At 47.9% G+C, this 9,508-nt stretch overlaps 1 long non-coding RNA gene across 1 annotated transcript; it reads left to right on the top strand.

The window, feature by feature from the left end:
- The first annotated feature begins 6,773 nt into the window (after positions 1-6,773).
- Positions 6,774-9,172, top strand: LOC147827078 (uncharacterized). Its single transcript, XR_015453055.1, has 3 exons — positions 6,774-7,598; positions 8,008-8,231; positions 8,805-9,172. It is a non-coding gene; the product is annotated as an uncharacterized LOC147827078 (long non-coding RNA).
- Positions 9,173-9,508: the final 336 nt, after the last annotated feature.

The following is a 9,508-nucleotide window of genomic DNA, read 5'->3' as shown; positions in this document are numbered from 1 at the left end:
GAATACAGTCAGGCTGGGGACGTAGCTCAGTGGAGCCACACCTGCCTCACAAGGGCAAGGTCCTGAGTTCAGTCCCCGGTACTGAGAAAAAAGAAAAAGAAAAAGATTACAGTCAGACTTAGCACAGGAACAAGTACAAGAAGAAGAAACTGGGGATAGAGGGAAGGCGAAGTAAAAAGGATCAGTGAGTGATATGTGTACGGCCCAACAACCCAAGATGAATATATTTACTACGTACTGCAAACAGGTACTATTGAAACACTTAAAATGGGGAAAGATGCGCTAAAGAAGGTTGCTGGGAGCTACCCACTGCAGTGTGTGTGCACACACGTGTGTGTGTGTGCATGCATGTGTTCTGCCTACAGTTGCACAGGCTTTCCCCCATGTAATGACACATCTAGACGAGCTCTAACATTTCTGTCACCCTAACAGGACAGACAAAGCAGGGCTTGGCCTGGGCTTGCAGGGAGAGCAAGTTGGCTGATCATTCCCATCCTGCAGCGAGGCTGCCCCGGAGAGCAAGAGGTGCAGGTGAGGAAACCGTGGGTCAAAGGAGGAGGCCTGCAGGGAGGCTGAGAACAAGATCCTGGATTTAGGCCACTAGGAGGAAGTCACTCAAAGAAAAGGCCAGCAGCCCAAATGAGCTCATTTCTGAGAGGAATAGGAGTTAATGAATAAAGATAGAACTAGGAATCTGCAGAGATAATTGGCCTTACTAGATATAGGGTCTCTTGCCGGAACAGCACGTCCTAAAAATGCTAATGCAGAGCCCCAGAAGATTGGAGCGGCGGTAGATAAGAACAGGCTCATCAGAGCTATTTGCACAGCGTCAGGCAGGGCTGCAGGACAGGGACGGAGATCAGCATCTCAGGAGGGGAGGTCCGGGCCATGGTTTCCCCCAGCCCGACCTATCCGCAGGCCTCCTGGGCCTGGCTGCCCTTCCCCTGGATCTCACTCTGGGGAGCTCTTGAGATCGGCTGTCCCCGTGAGGCGGGCGGAAGCTTCCTGCCCCTGTGGTCTGGACCTGCTCCCCAATCCCTGGCCTGGGATCGGCTGTCTGTCTCGCCCTCAGTGGCTTGGTCCCAGGGCCCTACAACCCTGGCTCTCTGGACCCGGCCAATGCCAGCAACCCACTGAGCACTATTAGCATTATTTAAATGCCATTTCACAGTTTAGACTCTCATGGCAGGTAGCATGATCTCAAATTCATGAAGCATCTGCTCTCTCCTCGTCCATCCACTCTGGAGATAGGTTTTAAAAGGTTTATTTTCTTCTAATGACTTTAAATTTGAAGATTTTTTTAATGTGGAAGTTTGGGAGACTTTGAAAAGTCATGCTCAGCAAAAAAAGTAATTTATACTCTCTCTAGTTAATAACCTCTTACGTGCTTTAATAATTTAAACCAATTATCAATGGGAAGGTCTATAGTGTATACTTCAATGATTGCTTTTCGTATATTTCCTCCTCTCTTTCATGCCGTATGCCACTTGTCCTCAATGTGTCTCCAGTGCCTATTATCTTGGCTCCACACATAAAATAACTGCGTTAGCTAGGAGAACATGACCTTGACACCGAGAAAAGCAGCTCTTTAAAGGATAGCTCAATTAAAATTTCGGGCCTCTGTTCCTGATTGGATTTCATTACTATTCATGAGGCTGTGCATCATGGGGCCACACGCTCACGGGGCCTCAAGGATGGCTTCAGAAAAGGCGCATGAAAGTTATCCGTGAGATGTCCGCCTGAGCCCGCCGATGCATCTCCCAACCGTCCGCTCGTTAGCCTGACTTGGCCCGAGGAAATCTCACTCTCCAAAAGCACACGTGTGCTCCACTGGGAACACCTTGAGGGAAACTGCAGCGGGCTAGTAGAGACATGGGCTGGGAGATTCAAACCCATCTAAACGTGAGCAGAAGGTCTGAAACTGGAAAGCTGGCAATCTGGAGTGATTTATTTAAAGTCTTCAAACTCAGTTTATTCATCTGTAAAATGGGAAGGATAGTATGTTCTCGGCATTGAGGCACTGCATATGAAATGCTCAGCATAGTTCCTGGCCCGCAGTAAACACCAAAGCTTGAATGATAATAATATCCTACAAGCTGATGAGTTACTTCTCATTTTATATCCAAGAGTTCTTGGTGGTCAACCATTGCTGAGACAAGATTTATATGGATAAAAACCAGCTCACATGATGTGGGAGTTTGGGGAGGACACACATTCCATGCCCTGCTGCTCACAAAGCAGAGGCTTCTTACCCAGAGCATGCAGGGAAGGGGGATTGCCTGAAGTTTATGATGATGGAAAATGAGTCACAAACACAGGCCTGGTACGGAATCTCTCAGAAGGTAAAGGACCAATGACCTGTGCCAAGTCAAGAGAAAGTTCTTCATGAGAGAAGTGATGTACTCACTCTAGAGATAGGACATCCACACTGATCAGAAGGAGACTGGATTGCATGGCATCCGCAGAACCTGTCTGTAAGTAGAAGTCTTCAGAAAAGAAGTTCAGTGCTATGTTATGTGCCATGGTCAAAGCAGTGAGTTTAACACTTCAAAGACAAATACAACCGGCCCTCCTATGCCTGAAGAATATTGTGAGGAGTGGAACACATAGTAAGCACATACGACAGAATGAAATGGGGCCATTGTCCTAAAGGTAATGTGTCAGTAAGAGAAAGAATAAAGGAGCATCAAAACCTGCCACTTTGTATAGGTTATGCTCAGCGAAGTGTCACACCTTCCAGCTAGATTTTGCAAATCTCAGCTCTGCAATGTTTAAAAAATTCTACAGCAGAGCTTTTCAACTTTGATGCTATCAACATTTGGGGCCAGATAAGTCTTGGTAGTGGAGGGCAATCTTGTGCACTGGAGGATGTTTAACAGCATCCGGAGCCTCTACTTTCTAAATATTGGTTGCAGATTTCTCAGTAGTGACCTTGGAACATGGCTTCAAATACTGACAAATATCCCTTGGGTGGGGAGCAAAATCACCCCAATTGAGAACCACTGCTCTACAGAAGTGATAGTTATTTGGGGAGACAAATATATCTGACACCAGTATAACTGCTATCTCAGATCTCAGATCTGGACTCTGTATGCAGAGGCTTAGCTCTGGCATTTCCAAGCCAAGGTGCTTTGGTCCTTCGCTGGGGGGCAGTGACTGCTGCAAAGTGGCTTCACAGAGTCAAGGAAACATTGGCTACATATTAAATAACTTTCAGATAAAAAAAACAAGATTTCTCAGGTTCGAACCCCCACCAAACCCTATCTTCCATTCTTACAGGCTCTGTCCATAGTACCGTGTGCCAGGACCAGGCCTGTGTGCAGCAGAGTTGTGCTGGATGCGTTTCGAGGGCTGGACCTGGATTTCATGACCCTCTTCTCCATTCAAACCATAGAGAACTTACCCAAGACCTGAAGCAAAGTGGCGTGTATGAGAACAGAAACACATTCCGACAGTACTGGGTTCAGGTGGTCATGAGAGAAGTTAAATCCTGTGAGAGGTTTGTCTTGCAATAGTTCTAACTGGTCCATATTTAGTGGTGTCATCTGAATTCAAAATTCTGGCTTTTTTTCCATCGTCTAAGACCATATTCTGCTCACAGAGTGGTGAATCCATGCCTTCTAACATGCTTCTCCTGAAGACAGTGGGGAAAGGAAGCTCTAAAATGTGAATCACTTGCTCTATGCAAATACTCTTCATTGCAAACCTTTCTGCAATTGTTATTCATGGCCAAAAGCACTTGGAGGTTGTGCTGTCTGCTTCTCCTTGGCAGGGCCAGGGGCAGCTTCACGCCTCTGATGAAATGTGCCTATGTCTCCATAGCTGCTACTAGCTCTCAGGATGCCCATTAGTTTGGACTGTAACTACAAAACTAGGCATGAAAACAGGGAGACAAACCAGCTTTCACTTCATGAGGCTGAGAATATCCTCTGTGAATTGTCTGCTTTCTCTCAATTCATGTTGCGCGTCCTTCTCTCAGCAAACTGTGTCCCGCAATGTGCTCAGTGCTCCAGTTTGCTTTTGCCCTTTTCTTAAGCTCAGCATCTGAGCCAATGTGCAAGGTTCCTATTCAGGGAGAACGTGAAAGCCAACAAGACTATAGTGAGACACCATGAAAGTGCTATAGCTTGGTCCAGTCTCAGCTCCAACTTTATCACCTCCTGATAGTCTACATTCTTTGAATCAATTTCCTTCTTTTGGGGTTCTTAGCCCAGATGGGATTCTTGCAACAAAAGCGGAAACTTTAAGACATATTTTCAGGAGCTACTTAGACCTCCAGAGTGCAAAGTTCAGAGTGACAAATGAAATATCACAAGGGGACATTATAAAGAATTCCAGTGTTCAAACCAAGTACACTGAAGTGCTGGATATGTTGCTTTTGAATTTTGAACTCATAAAGATGGAGGACTGGTGACACTGTGTGACCTTAGTTTTGGATTTATATATTGATTTTTAAAATTTCTTACCATTGGCGGAGATGGGCCATTGCTCTTTCTAGAAATTAATTGCTTCACTTCCATGAGTTTTCCTTTACCATTTGCTGTGGTTGCAGCATAAATAAAGGAATACAGGTTTTTTCTTCTCATTGATTCCTTGACAGGGCCCACTTCTGTCTTCTGTTATTTAATGTGGACAGCTGCAAAGTTGGAGTTACTATTGCCCACAGAGAGTGATAGTCATAAAAATTGTGAAGTTGAGCGAGAACAGAAGTCCATTTATAGATGACGGGATATCATCTGGAAAGGGGGCGAAGCACTGCTCACATTGTATGTGTGATTAGATCTCTTCTCCCCAGAACAGAGCAACCTTGCTTGCTCACTACTCAGTGTTCTCTCACACCTCAGTGATGATTTATAGGCAGATTGAGGACAGATGAACACGAGGACTGTGAGATGTGGGCTGCAGGAATGAAGACAAGACCCACTTGGCAGAAGATGCGCGTAACTAATCACCACGCTGTCAGTCACTGGGTCCAGAGGAGAGGTTAACTAGAGTGTAGTGGTAAGGCCTTTGGCTCAAGAGTTCAAGGGATGAAAAATCACAGCTGCTTCCCTTGCAAACCACAAGGGCAAGATTACTGCAGAATGTAACTTATGAGAGGTAAGGGAGGACTAAAATGAACATGGGAAATTAGAGCTGCCTTAATTTGCTGAGCCAGCATATGCTGCAGAATAAATAGACAGCAGGCAAATTCCATGCCACATGCAGGCTCCCAGCCCTTGCCAGGCCAGGGCCTTGAAGAGAGGCCTGTATATCTGCCAGTTGATCGGCTGTAGGGCTGAATCCACAGTAGTTCCTAGGGCTGGATTACTGGTGTGTGGCTCCCTGGACTAGGAGAGAAGACAGGTCCACCCCACAGGCAAGACGGGATTGCAAGCCCAGAGACATAAAGGGCTTATCAGATGCTTACTTGTGTAGAAGCCTTTCGCTTCTGCCCGCGTCTCTTCCTTTCATTAACACACAGATTATCACTTGCTTACTCCCATGAGCTTCCTGACTATATGGAAACTGTTTCTCTCATCATCGGCTAATGAGGATGTTTTGTCCCTGTAATCCCTAAAGAAGTGTACTCCTCCCCTAATTAATCAACAAATATTTATGGAGCGGCTTTGGCACATAAACCCACTGCCAGTCCCTCCCCCACATTCTCTGGAAATTCCTCTGCTGGCACTTTTGTAGCAGGCGAACTGCACTGTGTGATTATTACACACCCACATGGCTGAGCCTCTCACTACACTGACAGCTCTCAGACTCGGAGACTGTATTTCCTTCAGCTCTGTAGTCTAGCACTGGCCCTGGCTGTGCAAGGGGTAAGTGAATGGATGAATGAGTAGATGTTTCTCATCTTGGCCCTGTGACGGGTGGAAGAAAAATGGAAGCTGGATCTTCTACTCCTTGAGGAACTCACAGTCTAGAGGGGCATTGGTGGAGAATAAGTACAGCAGCCAGTGAATTACTGAATAGATCCATGTAAGGAAACCCTAGGGATTGGTAGGTGGACCTGGACAGGCTGGAGGAATCAGGCCAGGTGTGCATTTGTAAGACTGGAGTTGTGTTTGGAAAGTGGAAGTTACAGTGGTGCATTCCTAGGAGATGACAAGGATTTCTGGAGCTCCCAACTCTGCAGTTATTCCTCCAAAGAGATAAAAAAACTGTAGGGCTAATCTCTGACAAGAAAAGTTGGTGATGTTTTTCTCAGTGTTATGCAATTGTTTTGGGTTGGGGAAGGAGAAAGCAAGAGGGAAATTTTAAGTTCTGTTGGGGAAAACCGTCCTGCCATTGGCTCACAGCAGAGAGCGTCTAAGGCCCCATGATGGTCTCAGAAGACTTCTGGGTTCCAACACCTCTGCAAACCTCCGGTCTGCTTCCAGGGATTCGCGGAAGGCACTGTAAGCCAAACACTCTCAAAACAGCCACAGGCATGTGGAACATAGGAAGATGGCAGCGAAAACCCAAAACATATGGGAATAGGGCCAATGGCACATGACTCTAGGGAAGGCTGGCTTTCTCTTTTCCCTCTGCTCCCACTGTGTTCTCCTCCTCTTGGGAGGCCACATTGAGATAGAGCTTCGCATGCTCTCCTGTCTGCAGTGTCCACTCCTAGCCACTGCTCCCATCTGTCCCACATCAAGATCTGTGTCCTGTGGCTGGCCTGTCCCATCTGACTGCGCGGCAAGGCTTTCTCTGCTCTTGTCTGCTCTTTCTATAAGTGAGATATTTATGGGAATCCTTACAGAAGGGAGCATGTGAAGACTTAAAAGAAATCAGAAAGGTCTGACTCAAAGAGAGTAATGTGTTTAGAGCCTTCCCCGAGACTACTGAGGCTGCCCCTCAGGATTGGAAGGCTGTCTGCCTCTGCCTCTGCCTCTCAAGGGGCCAGCACCTTTGCTGCTTAGCTGGGGAGGTGATTCCTGAGCTGGCAGCCAGAGCTACCATGCTTCTTTAGCTGTGAGAAGGAGCTACCTTCTCAGGGTGGCAATGGTGCCACCTGTATCCTGATGTGCACTTGATCAGGCATCGCCCAAGTGGCAATACACTGAAGGAAGTCGGAAGGGGTGAGTCCATAAAACCAAGCCTTAGGCCTAAAGTAGAACGTAAGGGTTCCGTTTTGTGTTCATTTTGATGTGGTTTCCATGGGGATCATGACCTGGGGATGAGGCCTCCGTCTCAGCCTAGGAGTGTGTGTGTGGGGGGGTGAGGGCAGCAGGGCTGGAGACGGGGAGACAGAGGCAGAGGAGCCTTGAGAACAGAAATCCTGCAGCCCCAGGAGCAGCTGTGCACTGTGTGTGAAGGCAAACAGCAGCTTAGAAAATGGCGCTGCCACGGAGAAGGGCTGCTGTGACAAACTCCCACCCCGGAGGAGGGCTTCCTTGCCTAACTCTTCCTGTGGTGGGTGGGCTGCAGCAGTGCCCCCTTCCGTCACGAGGAGGAGGTGACCTGGCATTTCACAATAGAGGTCACCGGAAACACTGGTTCCGGTGACCTGAGGGAGGAGGACGTTGGGTGGACCCACTCTTACATGAGTCTTGGTTTTTCTCCTGCAAAAGTTGAAGACCTGGAAAAGGTGGCTTCTGAATCCCCTACAGCCAAGATGAACTGTGAGTTGTGGCTGCACCTAAAGGGAGAGGTCACTGGTGGGGTTCAAGTGTGGATACACAGTGGAGAGGACCAGGCTTTGAGGGGGAGAGGGTTCAAGGTGGAGAGCCTTCAGGCCCTTGTCAGGGCAGCTGGTGCCCACGGTCACTGGTAGAGTCCACTGCAGTGGTTTTAAGCACTGTGTATTAGTGAGTGAGATAGACACCTTCTATTCATTTATTCTGCCATTAATTGACCCATTTATGCAATAAATGATTTTCATTTTATTTTGGAGACATGGTCTCACTATGTTGCCTAAACCAGCCTTGAATTCCTATGCTTACGCCAGCCTTCTGGTTCAGCTTCCTGAGTAGATGGGACCACCGTGTCACCTGGCCTCGTCCAGTAAATGTTCTTGACTGCTTCCTACAGCTGGCTGTGTGTTGATGATGAAAGAAAAACACAACAGAAACGGACTCAACCCTTGCTCTCAAGCTGCTGGATGCCCAGGCCCCAGGACAGGACAGGACACAGGAGGCCCAGACCCATGTGGCAGTGAGATGGAGGGCTCCGGACAGGGTTCTCAGAGCGGAATTCTGGGCACCACCTGGATGCTGACCAGGCTGCGTTGCTGACTCACTCGGAGGGGACGAAAGGTAAGAAGGACAGAGGAGCCCACTGTCTTCATGGTCCCATGGGGAGGCACCCCGTGAAGACAGAGGGAGAGAGAAGGGAAAGAACTTCCCCTCCCTGGCTCCTACGCTGCACACAGGGAAAAGGCTGGTGGTGAAACTTGGACCCCAGAGAATGAAGGAGCTAGAATCCAGAATCTGTCCCTGGGTCTGCCATGTTCTGTGACTCTGTGCATCTTGCCTGGGGTGTGTTCCGCAGTTTGTGGACACTTATTATCCAAAATAATCATAATAATTAATAAAACTTTTTAAAGGGGGCTTTAATCATGCTTCCGCTTTGCTTCCAAACACATAATAAAAAGGAATTACTTATAAAAGTGACAAATTTATTCCTAATTATACCATTATTTTGTTATGCAATACAAGTAAAGCAATCTTTGAAGCTGGAAAAACGTCTCACGCAGAATTAATTAGAACAGTACAAGGCTTGGAATTAGGCAATTATTTTATTGATATTTCACAAGTAGAACTTTATAAGTGCACCTCAAATATTTTCATGATTGCTAGTAAATACTTATTTTAAACACTTACTGGTAGGAATTCCAAAGATGAACCTCGGACTGTTTTTGAACCCTGTAAAACTACTTCAATCTGAGAGAAAATTTCCAGGATGCAGGAATGTGTGCGGCCTGGGAAGTCAGAGGAAGCAGAAGCGGATGCCCAGAGAACTGGCCCTGGCTTCTCGAGCGGCCCAGCTGGGGAGGGGCTGCGAGGCCTGGAAGGGCCCAGGGACTGGTGGGGAGCTCGGATCTCACCGGACGGACGGCCAGTGAGGGACCCAGAGCTCCGCGTGCGGGACTTGGTGAGTCAAGACAGATTGGAGCTCTCATCGCCGGACTCGTGTACCATGTGCTTTCTTTCTTTTAGAAATGTAAGCTTGCTTTCCAAGTAATAAAAATAATACCTCTTCGTCTCTAATGGTCTTCCTGCTGTCTTCCGACCCAAACCCACCCTGCACTCTTCATTCCATTTTGCTGTAGATCTAACAGCCCACGAGTAGGTCCACACGTGTCCTTTGGCTCACGCACGTGGAACTTTCCTCCTTCCCCAGCTGCTCGCAGTCTGCACATAAACCGGAGGCTGAGGACTTTCACGGTCCTGCCTCAAGCAGCACTTATTCACGGCTGGACACACAGCGCGTACAAGACTCACCAAGCCCACAGCCGCTGGCGGAGTGCAGAGGACTCCTCAGGGTCTCACAGCTGGGCACCTGACCGAGCACTGACGGTGGTGGGGTGGGG

Source organism: Heterocephalus glaber, unplaced genomic scaffold, assembly GCF_053883595.1.
Source record: "Heterocephalus glaber isolate CG9 unplaced genomic scaffold, H.glaber_assembly_v1.0 deba00001457, whole genome shotgun sequence".
Classification (NCBI taxonomy): Eukaryota; Metazoa; Chordata; class Mammalia; order Rodentia; family Bathyergidae; genus Heterocephalus; species Heterocephalus glaber.
Note: the sequence above shows the minus strand (reverse complement) of the source record. Positions and strands in the feature narration are given on the sequence as shown.